We start from the raw sequence: 22,682 nt of genomic DNA, 5'->3' as shown, positions 1-22,682 counted from the left end.
CCTCGCGGCTTCACCCCGTGGTCGAGTGAATTCGGAGATGATTTTAGTTTCGAAATATTCTGTGACAATAGACACGGAGCACGTCAAGTATACGGCTGCTTGTTCTGAAAGGATGTATGGTTTCTTTCTCTCTCTCTGGCTGTGTGCCATTTGTGTGAAAGGTGTCTTCTGATAGGAAATTGATTTTAATGCGACATCGTTCGTTATAAGGTGGTGAACGGGGTGCTGCGTTTTACAAAATCAATGGTAATATTAAGGTACATTTGCTAAGGCTCAGCGAATATTTGGATTTTGCGAACACCTAAGGGACTACTTGTGTATTCCATTCGAATCCCGAATCTAATATGGAATGCTATATTCGAATTTCCAATCGAAGCGATGTCTTTTCCAAACCAAATATATTCGAATGGTTTCGAAGTTGAACTCGCAAGCCCAAAAACGCCACAAGGCCATCTACAGCAAAATGAAGGCTGCTTCATGCGAAGATCCGTATGCATATGTAATGTGAAAATGCTGTGTATATATGCTGGATATGTGTTCGATACGGCCACATAACTATTCGCTTCGTACTTGCTTTGGGTGTATAACTATTGACTCGTATTCGATTCGTATTCGCTGAGCCTTTAAAATTACTATTTCGCGCAGCCCCTAACAGTTACGTGTCATGTCGCTTGCTGCTCTGGCGGTACGTAATGTGTAACCTTTTGTGTCTTTTCTATTCTTAATACCTAGGCTACAAGTACCGCAGCGAGGGAAGTGGGTTGCCTGACGGCGTCCGAAGATGGGGCATGCTCCCAGGCCGGCGGCTGTTCTTGCGAAGCCTCTTCTTTGACGGTATGTCTCTTCTGCAGCTTGAGAGCGCATACGACGAAACCGTCAGCCCACCAGTAGGTGACCTTGAAGTGCTTCTTCTAGAATAGGTCGGTTACATAACCGTATCCTCGGCAGATTTATTGCGAGTCCAGTGCACCTTACGCACAACGGAGATCGCGACCGACATAACAACGTGTACAGTACGTCGTGAGACGGGGTCCACCTGGATTATTTATGCACGTTGCGACGGAAACTTTGGGTTTGGGGAAACTTTGGGGAAACTTTGGGAAAACTTTGGGGAAACTTTGGACGGTTTCTTGGGTCCAATTCTACTGGTGTTCCACAAGGATCCATTTTGGGACCGTTTTTTATTTCTTGTTTACATAAACGACTTGGCTTCATACCTTAACTCTCAAACAATCTTATATGCAGATGACACATCAATCTTTGTTGAGAGTCATGACGTTGTGGACTTGTATGCAAAAGCTAATAACGTTCTTTTAAGGTTAAACACCTGGTTAACTTACAATCAACTCGTAGTCAGTCCAGCCAAATCATCCTATGTCTTATTCAAGCCACCACAAGTGCACATTCGATCACACGGCATATCTCTGGCCCTAGGTGCACATATCATTGAGAGACGTTCGTCAGTTAAACTGTTAGGCTTAGTGTTTGATGAACATCTCTCATGGCATGAACATATTTCGCACATCTGTCAAAAAATATACTCAGGTATATATGCTATTGTAAAACTTCGATATCTCTTTCCCTTATCAGTTCTCAGAACAGTATACATGTCACATATTCAAAGTTATATATCTTATGGCATTGAATGTTATGCATTGACATACCGGTCCACGACACATCCAGTGCGCATAGCCCAGAATAAGGCGCTTCGTGCCATGTTATCGCTATCGCCTCAAGAAAGTGTCTCTTTTGTATATCATGTTTTCAATATACCGTCGGTTCAGGTTTTGCTTATGCGTAGATTGTGTGTAATTGTTTTCAAACTGCGGCACAGTCTAATTTCCGTACCGTTTGTAAGTTTACAGGCCAAGACCTGCGTAATCCCATTAAGGAATCAGGGATCATTTGTCTTGACTTTGCCTAGTATTCGAACCAACTATGGCTACTTTTCTTTCCAGTATTTCGCGGCCAAAGTTTGGAACTCGCTTCCACCTTATATTCATACTTGTAATTCGTTAGTGGTTCTCAGGAAGATGATTCATGATTATTTCATGGGTGAAAGCGCTGTGTAATTGTCGTTGGTGCTTTACATATCAGGTGTTGACTCTTCATGTTGTTGATATTGGTGTTTTCTTCTTTGATTGAAATGTCCTGGTCCTGTATGAGTCGTTTGTAATACTAATTATATTTTATTTTTTATTTTGCGTTTCCTAGCGATCACTGTCGTATGTCAGCTTGAGTTGTATTCATACAATATTGGATCAATTCCACGCCTATGGCGTATGATCCTTCTAATTCGTGCCGTATAATGCATTCAATTTCTTTACCCCATTTTGTATGGCATTACCTCTGTACAAGCTGTAAAATAAAACATTTGAACTGAACTGAACTGAACTGAAAGACGAGTAACAAAAATTTTCTACTTTCGCGCGCTTTTTCTTTCTTTTTTTCTTTTTTGTAATCCTGACGACTTCGTTGCTTCATAAAAGTGTCGCGGGAGAGCCTGATATCAGAATCACGACTGTTTTTTTAGGATGTTTGCACGTGCATAACGTCACTAGAAAGCGCGAGACCACTTTCAGCAAATACTACCCTGATGCATTTTGACGATGTTGAGCGAGCGATGCAACCCATTACGTCCTATACCGAAACGGTCTCAACAAAAACAACAACTTTATTTCGAGATGATGGTGCGTCCTTTGCCGGAACTGTTCGCTGTTATGTTCTGTTCTTGTCGAACATGAAGAAAAAGGGAGCATCCTGTTTCAAGCTGCTCAAACAGTTTCAAAGCGTACCTCGATGCATCCTGTAGTTTTTTCAATACTACGCTCCGTAGTTTATAAACGAAATGAGGCCGTGATGCCGCAGCCAATAAGCTCCTACGAGCATATCCCTTCCTGGTCCTCTTTGAATAAATCGTATCGCACGAACGTGGTTGATGTATTATTAGTTGCAGATTTATAGTAATCATTGGGAGTAGATTTACACACAAGGCGTATCATAGATTTATATTTAAGTTTGGTGTCGAGGAATAATAGTAACCGGAGTATCACAAGGCCCCGGAATTCAAGAAGATCATGTTACATGAATGATTGAAAAGTTTCCATCATGTGCATATTACATATCCGCGTGGAAGTGAAGGTTTCAGGAAAGTGAAATTATACTTTCTTCATAGAATCTCCTTTGTTCAACTCAACCTCTACCCATATATTCATCACTGCTTTGCACATAAAACTAATAATTGCAACAAACTATGACTCTAATAATAACTCCCGAAACAGAGTATGTTATCAATCTTGAATTGGGTTGCTGAAATCTGATTGTCTTTTTTCTACTTCACGTATAGCTTCTCTCAAAGGTTAACTAGGATACAAAACGTGGGACAAACTGCCCAGCAGCTTCCCCAAGTCTAATAGACAAGGGTCTAGTCGGGCCAGCGCAGCACATGGTTGTGAACTGTACCAAGAGGAGCAAAGCAAGCCATGTTCTTTTGTGCTTCCACCCATGCAGTTGGACGAATTCTCCTTTTCAATCTTGTAGAGGAAGGCGCGACCGAGAGGTACGTTGTCATCGCAGCAACACCGGCAGGTATTCTGCGCTGTGTAGAATTGTGTTGTTCCGCTATAACTCTCGACAAGGGCACGACTATGTAATACAGGTAATAAGGTTGTATTCTACGTGCCAGTTCCAGTTCATGAACGTTAAATTTTAGTTTAATTTTTAACATCCTAAAGGCATCGCGGTCATAAAACCAGCGCCGTCACGTGACCAACCTGCTGTCGCTTTCATTCGATTCTTCTCCTACGTGGTTGTGTTCATTGACTTTGTCACATCTGATTGAGACGTCTTGCATAATTGTACCTCCCTTTTCCTCTGTAAATGCAGTAGAATCGATATATTATCCGTCAAATAAAACAGATAATTAAAATTCGGGAAAGTCCCCAGGGGCTGTCAGCGGGAAAACGTACGGTCGTAATTAAGCCGGGAAGCGCAGGAAATTTGTGCTGCAAGAATGTAGGCATGCACCGTGCTCGAGCAGCCGTGTTGAGGAATGCCCAGGTTCCGCTTTGGCTGCTTGGAATTTCATTGTCAGATATTACAAAATGATATAGGGCGCACTTCGCAGTAAGTTCAAATATCGCCGCGTACTAGGAGGAAGGCACAGTGCGACTCTCAATTCTCTTTATAAAATGCGTATAATACAAGCTGTGTGCAGGCAAACCTCTTGCAATTTGCCCACGTAACACGTCGCCGACTTACCGGACGAAGTTCCTGTGGCCCACGACGATCCATTTGTGCGAGCTGAATCATCACAAAAGTCTTACAAATCAACTCCGCAAGATAGAAGAAATATAGCGACGCAAGCTTTCGCATTAGAATATGCTAGACGTCAACATGGCTGTCTGAATGGTCAGAGGTATTGTGAGTACTGTTCGAAGATGTATAACAACTTCTGGAAGTAGCGTCCTTAGTAGTTCGCCCTCCTCTCCCGACAGAGACTGTTTCACGACCTGAAATGGAGCGAGGGTTGCGACACGACACGCTCCTTTGCAATGTCCATTATAATGTCTCTGTGAAGTTGAAGGCGATCTGCATCTCCTTTATAGAACTCGCACAAATAAGTGCTGCCAACCTCTCCCGTCAAACACTTTTGAACTCGCGTCACGTGATCCCACATTCCGAGAGGGAACCGAATGCACAGGGATGAATGCACTGTGTCGATAGCTATATTGACGGCCATATAGACGTGCAAAGACGGCCCCAGAACGTCTCCTGCAGACTTGTACGTATCTTGAGTACGTACTCAAAATACAGTATTTTAAATACCTTTTCCGGCATTTTGGTACTCTACTCAATACTTTTTGCGACAGTATTTTTAATGTATTTAAAATACTTTTTTCGGTATTTGCTACTCAGTACTCAAAATACTTTCCTTCCTCGTCAAGCCATATCCAGCACGCTTCCCGCCGTGCCGAGATTTTCAGCACACTGGATTTTAACCCCCTTTTTCTTCTTTTTATTTTTTTCGGGAATTCGCGAATCTGTCATTTAATCTCTTGTACAATAGGCTGGTGCCTGGCCTTGCTGGTCAATAGACAACTTCGTCCGAAAACCGTTCCTATTCATATTGCCAGGTGAATCACCAGGGGATTAGGTACAAGATAATCCCGGCATTTATTTCCTTGGTCATCAAGGTAATAAACACGTGCCAGAGGTTGAAAGGCCCGAACCGACATACAGGAGGGATTACGAAGTTTTGGGTCAGAACATATCAACAAAGTTTACTTGGGTTCACCAAAGTTCACCGAGCATTACTTGACACCGAGACGTTGCAAATGAAAGATATGCATGGCTGATGAAGTTTATTCCTTTCATTTGTAAGGCCACGTTCAGAATACGCGTTTCACTTACTGCTAATACTAAAGTACTTTAAAGAGTATCTTAAATACTTCTTAAAGTATTTAGTACTCTACTCAAATTGCTTTCAGTTTGAGTATTTTGTACTCTATTTTAAATACTTTTCCCGTAGAGTATTTAGTATCTTATTTTAAATACTTTGCGCAGTATTTTGTACAAGTCTGGTCTCCTGCAGTAGCTGTTGATGGGCCCGAACCAATGGGCCTGCCGACCACAAACGGACTGTAGGCGTTGCCATTGTTACGTGAAACACCGGCAGGTGAGCCTGGCGAGCTGGAAGTTTCAGATGCTTCCGCAGATAACCCTGGTCTTTTGATGCTTCTCACCCTCGCCTGTCGCGAAACAACGCGGGTGCCGACCCTCGAATCTCACAAACGTTTGGGTTCATGTTAAGAGGGTAGAATGTTGAGCAGGTTGGTGAAGACACATCGCGAAACGAAAAGCGCGACAGCGAGACGAAGAGACAAATGTGTTTTCATCTCGTTGTCGCGCTTTTCGTTTCGCCATGGGTTCATGTCAACGCCGCGGGGTGAAGGGAGAGTGGAGGAGTCCCGGACTAACGGGGGGAGGGGGGGTTCTGATCCCCATAGGGCAGACCGCGGGGCACCAACCCCGCTGCCCCCCCCCCCCGTGTAGTAACACCACCATCTTGATTGTATTGAGTATGGGGGGGGGATATGTTTATTAAGAAAAAAAGAAAGGAAAGGTTAGCCAGGCAAAGAGCCGGCTTGCTATTCCGAAAAAAAAAGGGGGAAGGGGCAAACGAAAAAGAAAAAGGGGGATCGAAACAGAGGAAAGAAAGAAAAACAAAAAGCAACAGAAAGAAAAAGAAAAAAGAAAGAAAGAAGAAAGGAAAGGGAAAGAAAACAAGAAACAGAACGAAAGGGAAGGAAAAGAAACAAAAAGAAAGGAAAGGGAAAGAAAACAAGAAACAAAAAGAAAGGAAAGGAAAAGAAACAAAAAGAAAGGAAAGGGAAAGAAAACAAGAAACAAAAAGAAAGGAAAGGAAAAGAAAAGAGAAACGAAAGGAAAGAAAGGAGGAAACACAAAGAAAGAAAAGAGAAACACAAAGAAAGAAAAGAGAAACACAAAGAAAGAAAAGAGAAACACAAAGAAAGAAGAGAATAAACACTAGCACAACGTTACAGGCAGTTCACGAGTCCTGAGACTCGGAGAAAACCGAGGAGAGCGGCAGTGACAGCCCACTGGTTGGGGTGCAAGACGGGGCCAAGAAGAGCGGCCAACGAAAAGTCGTTACAACCAATCTGGAGCAGACGGCAACGGAGGGTGTCCCTATGTTGAAGGTGCTGCTGGCAATACAGGAGTTGGTGTGGGATGTCCGCTTCCACTCCACAGACATTACAGTTTGGTGAATTTAGCCGACCCATCTTGAAGAGAAGTGAGGGTGTACGGGCAACATTGAGACGTAGGCGGTGGAGAAGGGATTCTTCTTTACGGCTGCGGTGGCAAGTGATGACGAACTCCATCAATGGGTCGATAGACCGTAGGAATGAATTGTAAGTCGTTGTTTCGGCACGGAACTGCTGAGCACATGTGGCACACCGACGGCGTATGTATAGACGGCATGTTGAGGCTGTAAGCGGCAGAGGTGCCAGGGCCGAAGTGTCATCAGACCCAGCGCGTCTCGCTACTGCGTCTGCTCGGGTATTTCCATACACGCCTACGTGGCCAGGGACCCATTGAAACGTGATGTTGTAACCAGCGGCGAAGAGTTCATTGAATTTTTGAAGCGTCATGGTATGCAAATCGCTTATTATGCTGGGGCGAGATGACGACAACATATCTAGTGATGCCTTGCTGTCTGTAAGAATGACCCACGTTCCGTGCCCGGATTCTGTAATATGCTCCAGTGCTGCCAGGATACCAAACAGTTCGGCTTCTGTCGAGGACACTGTATAGGGGAGTTTGAAACCGTGGCCCAGGTCTTCATCCGGAATGTAGAAAGCCGCGCTCGAACTACCTTCGGTTACCGAGCCATCTGTGTATATATGGCGACTTAGTCGATGTGTTGAGGCGAGGTGCTCCAGTGTGAGCTGGTGGGCCACGACTGTGGGGACGTCTTTCTTGCGTTGGAGTCCAGGGATGTTAGAGTGAATACAGGGTCTTTCAAGAGTCCAAATCGCCGGTGCAAAGGATGGTGTAGACGCGGGAGATGGAATGCTCCCTTTCAGGCGGGCAATGGCACTGCCGAAAGCAGACGCCGGGCAGTCCTCATCAATGCGACAAAGAGAGTGGAGCGGGTGCCGTGTAATGTAGCGTGTATAAGCGCGGAGGGTATCACCATCCCGCAGTATGTGAACCGGCTGCTCTCGCGCCTCTGCCAAGACAGAATACGTCTCCGTTGTCCTGGGGACTCCCAAACAGACACGGAGACTACGGGCCTGGATGTTGAGCAGTTCCTGTTCTTGGGTTCGACTTAGACCATGCAGGATGGGTAAGCTGTACCGCAATGTCCCCAACACCAGGGCCTGATGGACACGATAGAGGTCAGAACATGACGGGCCCCAGGATGCACCAGCAATACGCCTGAGTACATTTACCAAACCATTTGCCTTGGTAGCAAGCAGCTTCACATGCTGGGACCACGTCAGGCCACGGTCAATTGTAATCCCCAGGTATCGGCAGGTCGTGACAAAGGTCAGGGGTGAGCCATCAATGAAAAGCGGGTACTTATGAAATGATCTTCGTGAGAATGCCATGGCTACTGTCTTGCTAGGCGAGACAACCAAGCCGCGGTGCAAAAGGTATCTTGAAATGATGTCTAATGAACCTTGTAGTCGGCGTTGGATCGTATCACGCCGAACGGCGGAAGTCCAGATACATACGTCGTCAGCATATATTGTAATGTGAGTGTGATTATGAAGCTGCGCAGGAAGAGAAGCCATAATGATATTGAATAATAAGGGGCTGAGGACGCTCCCTTGTGGAACACCACGGTGCACGCGGAACGTCGCAGTGTCCCCGTCAGCGGTGCGCACAAACAGGGAGCGGTCAGCCAAGAAGTCTTTAATCCATGACCAGGCGCAGCCCCCGACTTCAGCTTCTGAAAGGGTCGCCATGATTGCGCTATGGAGGACACTGTCGTACGCTTTCTTGACGTCAAGGAAGACAGCGGCTGTCAATAAACCTTCGGCCCTTGCCTGTTGTGTCCTACTGGTTAGAGTTATGACGCTGTCTATTGCTGACCGTCCTGGGCGAAAACCCGCCATCTCCTCGGGGAAAAAACCCGTGCTCTCAAGGTACCAGCTCAGGCGATTGAATATTATACGTTCCAAGGTCTTCCCCACACAGCTTGTAAGAGCTATTGGGCGGAAAGAATCGATGTGATGCGGTGATTGACCTGGTTTCAGTAGAGGGACCACCATCGCGGTCTTCCACTCGTTAGGGACTTCCCCTTGGCTCCAGCTCTCGTTGAAGATCCGTAGGAGGGATGCTCGCCCTGACAGGGGAAGATTCCGAAGGGCCTTGTACGTAATCTGGTCTGCTCCAGGGGAGGTATGCAGAGGAGAGTCCCGTAGTGCAGAGTCGAGCTCGAGAAGGGTAAGGGGCAGGTCCAGAGCCGGGTCTTTCGAAGCCTGCGAAGCGGGTGGAAGACCTTGAGCTGATGAGAGCACGCCTGGAGGCTGCGCTGTGAGGCGCACGCAGTAGTCCTCCGAAATGCACAGTTCAGAACGCGAGGTGGCCAAGGACAGGGAACGGAACGGGTGCCGTTGAACCACAGGAGTAGAAAGTCCCTTCAGCACTCCCCAAATCCGAGACATAGGGGTACGGGGAGAGAGAGATGTCGAAAAACGACGCCAATGATCCCGTCCGAGTCTACACAAGTGCCGGTGGACAGCCTTCTGGACACGTCGCGCTTCTTGGCGGTCGTGTGGTAGATGGGTGCGTCGCGCACCGCCGTTCCGCGCGGCGACGAAGGGCACGGAGCCGCTCGTATTCGGCGTCCACTGCAGAGAAATGAAAAGGGAGCCGGAATGTCCTTGTAGCCTCCTGCGTTGCATTAGCCACTGCGCGACGGAAGTCCTGCTCATTTCGGAGCCCACCACTTGAAGAAGCAATCTTGATGGCGTCTTGATAGTGTTGCCAGTTTGTCCGTCTAACGCAATGTGAGACAGATGACTGACGGACATGTCGTATACTGATCAAAACTGGTAGGTGGTCACTACCAAGGGTGTCAGCATCCACGCGCCATACAGACCGGCGGGCTACTGATGGCGATGCAACGGTGAGGTCAAGACACGATGAAAGGTACGTGGTGTGAATAAACGTTGGAGAGCCATCATTTAGAACACTAAGGCTCCTGTCGGCAAACAGGCCCGCAAGTCTTTCACCTCTTGCATCACAGCGTGTGCTGCCCCAAATCACATTGTGGGCGTTGAAGTCCCCACAGAGCACAAAAGGCGAAGGGAGCTCATCTATAAGTGTTCCCAGTTCGTTCACGTTATAGTTGACCGCCGGAGGGAGATAGAGAGAGACGATTGTGAGGTCAAAAGGGGCGAAGCGAACTGTGCAGCAGACATATTCTCCAGTCCCAGTCACACGCAGATGGCGTTGGATGACCGGAATATCAGAACGGACAAAAAGCGCCGCACGGCTTGTCCTACCACAGGGCTCAGAGACGAACGTAAGGTAGTTGGATAGTCGAAAGTCCTTGGTGATACCACATTCTGCGATGCAGAGCACGGGAAATTTGTGCCTCCATACAAATTGGCGAAAGTCCGACGTCTTCGAATTCAGGCTCCGCGAGTTCCACTGAAAAATAGCCGTTGTTTGATGCTGAACTGTTGGTGCAAGTGGTGCTGCATTATTCATTGCGGGTTGCAAGGGGGCCACGATTACTTAGTAGAGGTTCGAGAGCGAGCACGGCTTGAACCGCTGGTAGGTCGGCTGACGCAGGGAGTTGCTGGACGATGGCGCGTAGCGCAGCAAATAGCATAACGAGTACAGAATCAAAGACGTTGTCTTGTCCCTCCGGTTCACGGGGAGTTTGCTGCTTGAAGCTGGTCGTGCGCCGGCCAACTTCCTTAGGTGGCAACTCAGATAAAGGAGCGCTTGGCTTTGCTTTCTTGACGGCGGAGGCGAAAGACTTCGACGATCCCTTGCTCTCACGTGTGGGCTGCTCACTGCTGCCCGGAAGATTCGGGAAATGGGCCGCAGAAAGGTCTGCACAACCAGGATGTGAGCGGTTAGCTCTCAGAGGAGCGGTGTGTAGCTTCCCACTCAGAGCTCGCCGCCGGTGAGCGGCTACAGCCGCCTTGGCAACTCTGCATGCCCGATAAGTCGCGGTATGATGCCCGCCGCAGTTTGCACACCTCGGCTCACGCCGAGCTGTGCATTCCTTGTAGTCATGCGACCCAGAGCACACTTTGCATCGCTGAGATCCACGACATTCTTGAGCGTAGTGACCGTATTTCTGGCATTTGAAACACTGAACAGGGGGGTCGACATATTCCGATACAGGGTAGTATGTGAACCCAAGCGCGATCTCCGCAGGTAACACGTGTCCAGGTTCAAAGGTCAAGAGGACGCTGGACTTGACGATTGCGTTTGCAGAGCCGTCGCTCTCGCGGGAGTATGCCATCTCTCTCTTGACGCCAATGACTCCACTGGGACTGAAGTATTCTAAGAGCTGTTCCTCGCTGTATCGGCGAGGTACTCCAGTAATTCTACCCATAGTGCGCAGGTATGACTCCGGTATATAGGGTTGAACAGCGACACCTGCGAGTGTCTGGAGACCCAGCAGCCGGTGCGCCGAATCTTCGGATGACACGTGAACTATGAGGGTTCCTTGTTTGTTGATACGGTGATGTCGGACTTTCTCTTGGGTCACTGTCAGGATATCATGTGCTATAAGGTTGGGGTTCACTTCCCAGAAAGAGTCCGAGGTGGTCACACACCGGAAAACGACTGGTATGCCGCTTGGACGACTTTTCCTATATGTCACTACTTGAAACGCCGCATCACCCTTCTGTTCACGGGCGTCCTGAACATCCATGCGCAGGTTGCTGCCGCCATCTGGCTGAGACCCTGCACCTTCGCTGTCTAGACCCTGAAGAATCTCAGTTTGGGATGTGCGAGGTGTGGCCAGTTTAACGTCGCTTGAGCGCCTTCCAACCGGGGACCGACTCCTGTCGCCTGACTTAGAAGTGCCCGTGTCGTCGCCGCGGCAAACGGGGGGCCGGCGGCTCCCCCCACCCTGTTCCATGGGTGGGCCCCTTCGTAAAAGGTTTCGTAAAGAAGGAGTCTTCGAAAGATTGCAGTAAATGCAGAGGAGCTTGATAAGAACACTTCCGTTCAGCACGGGCTTCTTCTTCTTCTTTTGAGTATGGGGTTCGTAAATATCGTATTGTGAACGTAGCTCAATCACTTGAAATATACTAGGCCATGGCTGAATCGCCTTTACAGCTTTCTGTGTATGCAACACAGTGCCCCACTTCCATTGAGTAATTGCGGCATGCCTCCACGGGTGAACTTTTGTAGAGCGCTACGCCGTAGTGCGTGGAATAACGTAGCCTAGCGAAACAATTTCTGCGTGATCGCTGTCATTGCGGTGTTTTCTTTTCTTTTTTACCTGGAATTAATTGAGAAGAGCGCGTGTATGATTGAATATCTCCGTGGGTGCTGCAGCGCCATGACGAGTAACTTCGGCTGAATTAGGGTGACTTCGTTTATCAACCTTCGTTTATCAACCTTCGTTTATCAACCTTCGTTGGCTACGGATTAAAACTTTTCCGTCTGCACTCCGGTACTCTCCCGCTGCCTGCTTGCGTGGCTTCGGGATAGGGGGCTTTGCGTCCCGTGGGGTAATTACAACCGTCGCCTCTGTCCAGGGAGGTTATGCTGGCTGATTGTCGAGATAACTTGATGCGCCAAGAAAAGTAAGCGGAAAGCGTCTATTGGACAGCGCGGACCATGGTGCTCCCCGCAGCCCAATAAGCGCCTCCCGCTCACAGTTCTCGACGCATCGAGTTATCTCGACATTCACCCAAAATAGCCTCCCTGTGTTGATCTGTCCGGTAAATCCGGCATGCACTTTCTGTTTCTGTCAACACACACACACACACATAAAGAGACGATGACGAGATGGGGCTGATGTCGGCCAGCAGACTGGGCGCTGCCCCAGTGCCATTTGTAGATAGCGAGAGATGATGATTCAGGTGATCAAAGCAGGGCAGAGAGGGCTGTTGATGACAGGAAATCCCAAAGGTGACGGAGACCTTGGTGCATATGAGTATCAGCAAGAGGCCGCTCACCTTAGCTGCGCTCTTTGGCCCCTATGAAGATCATGTGCTCCATCGTCGGGTTCTTCACCTGTTCATGGACTTCCTGTCGTCCACTGGATTGCTCCAGACGCTTTAGTTCTTTCTTGTATTTTCATCCTTCATCATCTTCACATAATGTTCCACGTGCAATGTGGTAGGGTACCGCACCACCGCGGTGAAACACCCCATCTCATCGTCATCATGTATTGTTATTGTTGTTCTTGGTGCATATGAACGCTACTGGACCAGGGGCCCACTACCTTGCCAATGGCAAAGTGGCGGTGGTCGACTGCATGCATTCCGTGCTGCAAGATCTCGCCCTCCCGCTCGTAGACAGGGCAGTCCATAAGTAGGTGGCGCAGGTTTCTGTCAAAAAACGTGAAGTTGACTTGGCAAATTTCGGAGTTGAACTGGGAAAATTGAATTTCTCTCGAATGGAATTTGGTGAAAATACTCTGAAGTCACGGCAAAATCTCCCCTGTGAATATAGCACTGACCCCATAATGTACAGACAAGTCATTTTTTTTTAAATACAGTTTTTTATCACACTAGGTGAAAGGCCCTATCTGTGTATACAAGCGTACCTAGTGTGTTTATAAGTTTTTGATTATTGGCAAAGAAACCGGTCTGGGTAGCTCGGTTGGTATCGTGTTCGATCCCATCCGATGACGGTAGCAGTATGGGAGAGGGTAAACAACCTGTGAAGGAGATTTCCGGCCCATGTGAAATGACGCTCAACTGATCGAAATTATCGGTAGTGCTACTCTGCGGCTGACTCAGACGGCGGCTGCGGCGGCTACTCTGCGGCTGACGTTTGAGCTGGAATGACCCGGGTTCTAATAATAATAATAACGCTTTTTCATTACGTGCCCAAGAACAGCATTGAGGGCCTTAGTGTTGGCGCACGCTAACAAAGTTCTACATAATGCCGCAATCAACAGACACCTAGGAAATGGATAATATATTCACAACTTGCGTAATACACACGTAGGTCACATAACATACAGGGTGTCCCAGAAAACGTGTCATTGAATTATAATAAAAAAACTACACCACCTAGAGTCATGCGGTCAATGGCATTTCTTCTTACTGGGTTTTTGCCACCTCCTCGTGTGAATGTCGTGTAACGTAAGTTTAATTATGTAAATTTTTGCGAGCTTAAGTCGGAAATTTGCCTAGTAAAGGTAACTTTTTTACCCCACCAATGTGAAGAGCGCGTCTAATTTAGTCAAATTAATGATAATTGACAGGGATATTCAGAAGCTATCCCATCGGAAAAAATAGCCGAACATCATGCTCTACGGAGGTCGCACAGAATAGCGCACGATGAATTTTTCAGCGCAATCTTTGTCAGTCCGACGAAAGGAGGTTGGAAACCCAGCCCTCCCCGACATCGCAGAAAGAGATAAAACAGACACGGCTTATCACGTCCGACTTTCGCTTGGATAATGCTTGCCCTCTCCCAATTTTGGGAACTGTTACTTTTTCTACTATCACTGTGTGGGCTGGCTTCGGAACCTCCTTTCGTCGTACTGAGAGCGATTGCGCTCAAAAAGTCATCGCACGCTATGGTGCGGTGCTCCGAGAAGCGTGATATTCGGCTATTTTTTCCGATGGGATAACTCGTGAATATCACTGTGAATTATCATGAATTTGAGTGAATTCTGCACGCTCTTCATATTGGTAGGGTAAAAAAGTGACCTTTACTTGGCAAATTTCCGAGTTCAGTTCGCAAATATTTACATAATTAAACTTGGAGTACATGACATTCACATTAGGAGCTGGCAAAAACCTAATAAGAACAAATGCTGTTGACCGCATGATTCTAGGTGGCGTAGTTTTTTTATTATAATTCAATGACACGTTTTCTGGGACACCCTGTAGATAAGCAAACAAAACAAAAAGAAAAAAGAACAGCTGGATCAATTGGATGTGGGAAAGATGTTAGAAAACAGGGCGATACCGACTGCTGTTTACGACGACTCTTACCGACATTATCCAAGTTGTGTGTTTGGCGAACTGTGCTTATGTTGATGACTCAAAAGTTTGAGTACTCAAAACCATCTGAATCCCGCAGAACAAAACATGGCGTTTCAAGTGACCAAAGCCAGACTGAGTAGTTAGCGCGCACTTGTGTTAGTCGAATAGAAAATAACAGCGACAGTAAAAGAAAAAGCACGATACTGTTGCGTTTCTTTTTCTTCAGCGAACCTCCTAAACCTGCATGCCCGTACGTTTGCCCCGATAAGTAGTACGAAAGAAGAGAACACAAGGGAAGGCCCCCCTTCCCAATGTGTAAATATTGGCTCCCCGTGTCCCTGGAGGGCGAGACAAAAAGAGCCTAACATGGGACGGAGTAGGAAGAATAGGAACATAACACGTACTGATACAGGCCGAGGCTCATAACCTTGTAAAAGGGAAATTGGAGCAGAAAGGCTTCGAAGACGAATGGCAGTACCGACGATGTGGCTACGAAGACGAAGAAGGCTAATTGACTTCTAAGTGCAAAACATAAGTTGTCTTTAGTGTTTCGCACTCATTACCCTATTGATATGCACCAACTATAGCTCGACAACGAACTATACTTCAGTATACCTTGCTCTGCTTGAGCTGTTCGTTTCTTTTTAGAAAGGCTGACTGGGTCCCTTCTTATACTATAATGAATGTGCGAGAAAAAGGTCAACAGATGCAACAAACAAGGGTCTCGTGCTCATTTTATAGATCGTACCAATTAAAGGGACCATCGAATCCGTAAACGCGTGTATGAGTGCCATACGGTAGTGTTAGGCCCCGCTTCATAGTCTACTTGGCCAAAGTTATCTTCGGAAAACAGCTTACACATTTAGGTAAACGAGTTGTAAAGATTCCCACTGCCTCTGCAGTTAACGAGGATCTTGCGATGACTGTGATTTATCTGTTTTTGTTCTTTATTTAAACAGCAAGCCGACATCTCTCTGGCTGACCTTTTCTAATAAATCATGATGACGTAGGTCAGGCAAACGAATGATAGCGCAGCGCAGGCGATTGTTTCCGAGCTCCTCTGGTTCGTGTTGGCACTGCAATACACCAAGTAAAAAACCGTCGCTAAACCTTCCCCCCCTTTTCCCCCTTTGGTCTAATAAATATATCCCGTCCCCCCTCAGTAAATTCGTGGACTGTCGCTTATCAGTATGAGCTCCAACACGATCACGTCGCTTCGCTTCACGTCACTTCACTTCACGGTGTTACTGTGCCTGGCTATACGTAGAGTCAGTAAATAGGGAGTTTTAGCAGACGGGCTCCGGTAAATTCCGATCGCCAATTGATTACGGTCGGGAAGAACCGATCGTATCCGGAAAGAACGCCAGCACGAACACTATTAGCAAACCGGAGGGAACCGGAGACGCGCTCGCTGCCCGACGCCCGATATCTTTTTAGACGACGACGAAGAAGATAGCCATTGAGAAGAAGAAGTTCTACTGCTGTCCACATTTTCACGATTGAAAGAACTTTCAAATAAGTTTATTTAGTGACTGTAGCTGTACGAACACGTCCAAGGCTAACCCAGAACTGTCATTCCCCGCAAGCCGATTACATACTGCTCGCAACTTGTCGTCGTCTGCCCGGGTGCCAGCCAGTCGCCAAAGGGCGCTCCCTGATTGGACTTCTCCGTGTGACGTTTTCTTGATTTACAAAGAGGGAACTCCTGCATACTCTCAACATCATACAGATGTTGTAGTCTCGGCCTCTGCTCTTGCCATGGATTACATGAAATTGCACAGGAACTACTTCACTAATTTCCGTCGGATTTTCTGCGTTATTGCCGGTCCTGAACGCGTAGTAAAACGGAACTAGAAGTTCCGGAATCGATCGGGACGAGTACGGCAGTTCCTAAACGGGATTTTTTTTGTGTGCGTGTGTGTGTGTGGGGGGGGGGGGGTATATATAAGTTTAATAAACAGGAGGTGGCGTCCACGCAAGGAGAGGTCAGCCAGACCTATGTCGGCTTGCTACGCCCTGGTGGAGCAAAAAAAAAGAGCTTGTGTCCCTCTGGTTCAGGTTAGCCTTTTTCTTTTCTTTTTTTAGTATTTTGCTTGGGCACGTTACGCCTTCCTCTTCATTCAGAGGCGCAAGTGTGCCAGTTAAGTTTAGCTCGCTCGAGACGCTTCACTGGAGCAAGACAATGGCGTCAGCAGCGGCGGAGTCACACACTAAGACTGCAAAGGAGTGATAGTAGTCCGTGGCGCCTTGTTTCTTTTTTCTCTGTCTCTCTCTCTCTCGTTGTTGTTTGGTGTTTTAAAGTCAAGTACTCCAGAAACGCGTACATCATTCGCGTTGTACATTACCAGCTAAAGTTTGGCCGTCTGATGAACATCTTCTATTTTTATGCTGTGTAACTTAAGCAGCTGTAGGGAAGACATTCACAGTGAGACGATTGCTCTTCCCAACACGATACAAAGTAGGTTCTTTCTTTTTCTTTTTTTCGAACCTTCTTTCGTAGTTTTCTTTTTCTTCTTTTCCTTTTTTTTTTTGCCGGTATTTCGAACACAGGCAGGAGAATAGATTCCGTTCGAAATATCGGCAGCTCCCGACCAGAGGCGTTTGCCTTTTTTATGCGGGCCTCTATGTTAATTCTACGGGAATATATTACTCTCAATTACAGGGTTAAAGCAATTTATGCTGATATGGATGCGAGAACACGAAATAGGGAACGTGCCTGGGAGAGAGGAGCAGCTGTGAAGAAAAAAAATTGTCTGTGATCCACAGCGCACCCGTACCGCGTTATTTGCATAACAGATTTGAGGATCTGCGTTTCAAGCATTTTACAAATTCTTCCCGATATTCCCTGTGTAGTTTAAAAACGAGAAGAAATCAATGATAGTCGAAAGCCTTCAGCAAGTTTCATCCTTCTTCACTCATACATTGCCTGCCGGATGTTCCTCGCCATATAACATGATTAGCGATCTTTAAATCGAATGCTTCTGCTTTCTGTCCATGTTTCTTTCACCGTTTCGAAACCTTTTTATATCCTTCCCTTTTCCCTTCACTTTAACGTGAGATTATATAAAATAACGAGCACTGTACGCTGCCGTCATGCGAAAGGAAAGTGCTAGTATTTACCCTTGGAACTCCTTCTTGGTTCATTGCACGTAGATTGCCCCTGTCACGCGAGTCGGTTTCTGTTTTCAATGTAACGACACGTCAACACTGGGTTTGACCGACATTCCCTATATATTTGTTTATTTGCCTTTACACCTGCCTTTCAACACCGTCTCGGCTCCACCTCGTCTTCCCTCTGCCCCACTTGTGTAGTACACGGCGACCTCAGCCACGTCATCCTGGCTTGTGGGCAATGCCACCACGTGCGTGCACTAATGGAAGCCTCTATGCAACGCATTGACAAGCGGCCGTTCAACCTAGCGAAGATCCTCGGTCCGTGGTCGAACGCTGCCCACCAGACGCAAGGCCTTCGTCTTCTGGCGGAGTACTTGTGCTCCACCGTTCTGGCGACGGCTCTTTGAAAGCCCCCATCATCATCCCTTCATCCTCTCCCAACGCGAAATAGGGCAGTGTACCGCCTCAGCGGCGGTGAATCGCCCACCCCATCACCATCCATACATACGAATATCGGGCGTGGTTTGAAAAGACGCATTCACTGATTTTGACTCTGGATGCTTCTGTGTAGCCTGCTTGTTCTGTTCCAAGTCCTTCATCACTAACAGATGAAAGCGCTAGAAACGCGAAACAGTTGTTCATTCCAAACCGCTGTACGGCAGCAACCGTTGCTTAGCGGCATGATCGATAATAGAGCAAATACGCTGTATCACACGACGCACAAGTGGACTCGCAAATCTTGAGTTAGGAAGAAGGCAAATATATAAATGGCACATTGCGGTACTTCTACTTACCATCATATGTTTCCGCAGAATGGAGGTGGGCGAGACGCTTAGTAGTCGCGTTTTAGGTGCGCAGAGCACGCACTTCAATTCAAGTTTCCCGTTGTTCTTTTTGGAAACAAATTCCAAGTGCTTCCAGCACAACGGCCAGGGCACTGGCGACGCAAGCACCCTCTGCATCCTCATTGACCTTACCATTCTCCACAGCGTCTAGAGAATCACCCTCAGATTCATCCGTCATATCGTCTCGGTAACTGAAACGGCAGATGCAGACACGAACGCGAATCGCACCCGGCAGGAGTCAGCATAGGCGCGGCGGGAACGAGTTTGAAACGAGTCAGAAAGCAGTGGCCGCTCTGATTGGGTGGGTCCGACGGATTGGATTGTTGGATGAATTGTTGGACGGATGAGTTTATCAAGCTTCATAGCGTTGCACTCTTCATCACTCGTTTCCCCACTTAGGTCGCTGTTGATGCCGATTATCGGTCATTTCCCGATTCAAGAGTACTCACAAAATACTCAAAAAAGAGTAAAAGTTGCCTATAAAAAGTAACTGGGTTACAGTTACAAGTACCTGCATAAACGTGTATCCGATATCTTACTCAAGATACACAAAAAGTATCTAGATACAAGTACTCAGTTACTTAAAGGAGTACAGAGGGCCATCCAAAAAAAATTCAGATTAAGACGTCTGATGAAAATGTGTGTGTCGTTTTACCGAATATCGCGAAAGGTTTTGATGTGTGCAGTTTGTTTCCCAGAAAAAAAGTCACATAAACATGGCTCCTCGCGTTCACGGGTATAACGAGGAGGATAAGGTATGATGCCACGTCACCGATGACGTTACAAGGAGAACTCGTTCTGGTTCGCCGGTCAGTGGGGGTCAGCGCCTTGTCCCTTTGTCGCAAAAACCAGTTTTGCCAGTTCTCCCGGAGAACCGGGGATAGAAGGAGCGGCCGAATCATGACCGAGCCAGGAGCAATGCTCTTTCAGAACCCCGCACAGCCGAGTGGCAGACGACAGCGGGGTAGCAGACAACATTTCTCTGAACCAATCAGCGAGCGTGATCCTTGTAGCGTCAGCGCGAGGTTCCAGGCAGGTACTGCTCTCCACCGCCGTTGCGCACGGTCGCTTTTTGCGGCGTACTTTAAATTCAATTTTTGCGATAATTATGACTATGTGGTGTGAATGTGGTGTGAATTACTTCGCATGGTGCGTCTTACCGGCCTACCTAACAGTTTTATAGGAAGAAAACAGGGTGTTAAAAATGACTTCTGTGCTACTTTAACAACCCTGTACCATGCACCAGTATATGCACCTGTACACACGTGCAGCCAAGGAGCTCCGGCTATTTTTTTTTATCGTAATATACTTCACTGGCTTTGCACGGGGCTTTCAGTGGTGACTTAGCTCACCCTGACGGGAGGAATCACGTGTTACGTGACCTTCTGACGCCATCCGCTCAAACGTTGCCTGCCTGCGTACTGCTGATGAGGCCCAAGAAGGCCGAAACAGATGTCCAGTACTGGCATGGCGACGTTTGACTTCTTTAGGAAAAATCTTCCCGGAAACAACACCGCAAGCGATGCTGCCCCGACGACCGTTTTTACGGGCCGCGCATTCTAAGACACGGCCCACCCGGGGGCGGACCGCGTTATCAAGGGGCCCTTCTCGAAATATGAAGGACCGGCTCCCTTTCGCCTCCCTCCACCGCGAAAGATCGAAAGATCAATACGCGGATTTGAAGGGAGACCAGAGCATATATCCGTTTGACTCACAAATATATGCTATACGTGCAGCCAAAAAGCTCCGGCTATTTTTTTTATCGTAATGTACTTCACTGGCTTTGCACTGGGCTTTCAGTGGTGACTTAGCTCACCCTGACAGGAGGAACCACGTGTTACGTGACCTTCTGACGCCATCCGCTCAAACGTTTTGCAGAATTGCAGGTTTGCTATATGCTTGCGCCTCTTTTAGTTCCTCGTTTCGTTTCAGAATGTTTTTCTTCGCATCATAGTATCCTCCTACGCACATAGCATGCAAATATATCGTTAAAAACCGCCACGTTACGATCCTGGGGCGTTTCACGTGGAATGACACTTAGGCTGTCTCCGAGAAGGTCACGCATGGGCGAGTTAAGCAGCGATCTGAAGGGTTGCCAAGCTAACTTGGAGATTACGGAAGGACGCTTCTGATTCGAGAAGCCGCTGAGACCCTTAAAAACGAAATTGAGTTCGGTTTGAACGTGAGCAGAAACGCTTCACCTTAGCAAAGTTTAGACAATGCAGAAAACTGGTGCGGCATTATCGTCGGTCCCACGTGATAAAGACCTCCAAACGTCGTTTTCAAGGATTCTGCCCAGATATTCGCTACTCAGACTTTGTGCTCACGTCCACACCGCAATTGGTCGCTCTCTTTCGCTGGCGCGGCCGTCTCCAACGCGGCCTCTCTGGTGAAAGATTCTACCACTGCAGGGGACGCCCAAACAATCGGAGTCTGGAGATATTCGGTGCGAGAGACACGGCGGGAGACATATATAGAAACAGCCAGTAATGCGGGGTCGACCTTCAATAAGAGTGGCACTGAACGCGCGTCGTATATATTGTATTCTTAGCACCATTTCGTTTTATTTTTTCGAGGGTCTGTTTGCATCGGACCTGCCCAAATTGTGCATTATAAAAGATTGCCCTGCTGCTGACTCTTATAGAGCCCATATGGACTTTCTGATTTCCACAAATTGCACTATGGCCCGAAATCCATTGTAGACGATTACTGTGGCCGCTCACGACACCTCTTCCGTGGACTCGTTCACTATTATAAACTTCTGCAATAGGTGTGTTAGTTTCCAGAGCAGTATTTACTGCCTGAGGTCCTGTGCTGCAGTCACTATAGGTGTTCCAGTTGTACGGGGGAGAAAGACACGTCGCTTTCCCAAGAGTCATGAGCAAGGCGTAATTCTTGCTGTTTCTTTTTCGTTTTTTGTTTTTTTTTGTATATCGTAGATCATGTGGCATCGGGGTATCATATTCACTATTCAGTTCTGCGGTGACAAGCGTAGTCGCTGGACCTGACACGCCTGCCGAGCCGTTTGTGTGGACGCTTACGCGATCGTGGCTGTTTTTTATCAGCTCCAGGGAGGTCCAGGAGCCTATAGATGGACCTGCCTCTCATGATACGGCTTTATGTACGCGCACGATGATCGAGGCTCAAGAAAAATTGCGTAGGCACCGGCAGGTATCGGAACTGGAACTGAACCCGAACCGAAAACCGAAAAAAAAACGTTATTTTCCATCGAACCCGAACCGAACCGTACCCGAACAATTGTTCTTTTTTGCTTGTCCTGAACGGAACCGGAACTGAACCGAAAAAAATTTGATATGGTTACCGGTTCGGGAATGGGTTCAGAGATGAAATACCTAATTGTACTATCGACCTACCTTTTTTTTTTTCGATTATTTATTTTTTGTACGACGGCAGATGAGAGTAAAAGTTTGTGACTGTATCGCCAGTTTTTTTGCCGGAACAAATGAGGGCCCTGACCGCGTTCCGCCAAGAGACTTCTAGCACTTCGCTTTTCGTTTTCAGCAGACGACCACGGGAGTGCAATACAATAAAATATCAGAGCCAAACTACTCCCTTCGGATGCCCTGACCATCTTGTGCAACGAAGAGGCAGAGAGTGAAACCGAAACTATGCAAAACCTCGTGCGTTTCCCTAAGAACGCTTCGTCTTAAGAAGCAAGTGGTCGTGGCGAGGCAACAGTAGACGCTTCCTGAAACGGTTATGTCATACCTTTCTGTTACAACCGTGTGCGGTGAGGGTAAGCTAGCTTTCATGTAGCAAAATTACTGCCGATGAACCGGTTAAACCAGGACCGAAAAAAGTAACGATTCCAATCCCTGTAAGTGTCCCGATCGGTGACCGCTTTTTTTTTTTCTTTCGTTTCTCCCGGAGCCGAACCTGAACCGAACCGATATACCTGAACTGGGTCAAGCTGACAATTTCGGCGCAGCGAAACCCGAACCGGACCGAAAAAAATACCGGTTCCGATCCCTGGGCACCGGAGCGCAGATGTGGACACAATGGCAAAACTAGAGGAGTATGT

At 47.5% G+C, this 22,682-nt stretch overlaps 1 protein-coding gene across 3 annotated transcripts in view; it reads left to right on the top strand.

The window, feature by feature from the left end:
• Nucleotides 1–22,682, top strand: part of LOC135374808 (uncharacterized) — a 390,710-nt gene that overhangs the window by 190,814 nt on the left and 177,214 nt on the right. For all 3 annotated transcript variants that reach the window (XM_064607733.1, XM_064607734.1, XM_064607735.1), the window contains one exon: nt 733–834. The gene's annotated coding sequence lies outside the window, so the exon portion shown is untranslated. The remainder of the gene's footprint in view (nt 1–732; nt 835–22,682) is intronic.

The sequence above is a fragment of the Ornithodoros turicata genome, unplaced genomic scaffold, assembly GCF_037126465.1.
Source record: "Ornithodoros turicata isolate Travis unplaced genomic scaffold, ASM3712646v1 ctg00000746.1, whole genome shotgun sequence".
Lineage (NCBI taxonomy): Eukaryota > Metazoa > Arthropoda > Arachnida > Ixodida > Argasidae > Ornithodoros > Ornithodoros turicata.
This window is presented reverse-complemented; position numbering and strand designations above follow the sequence as displayed.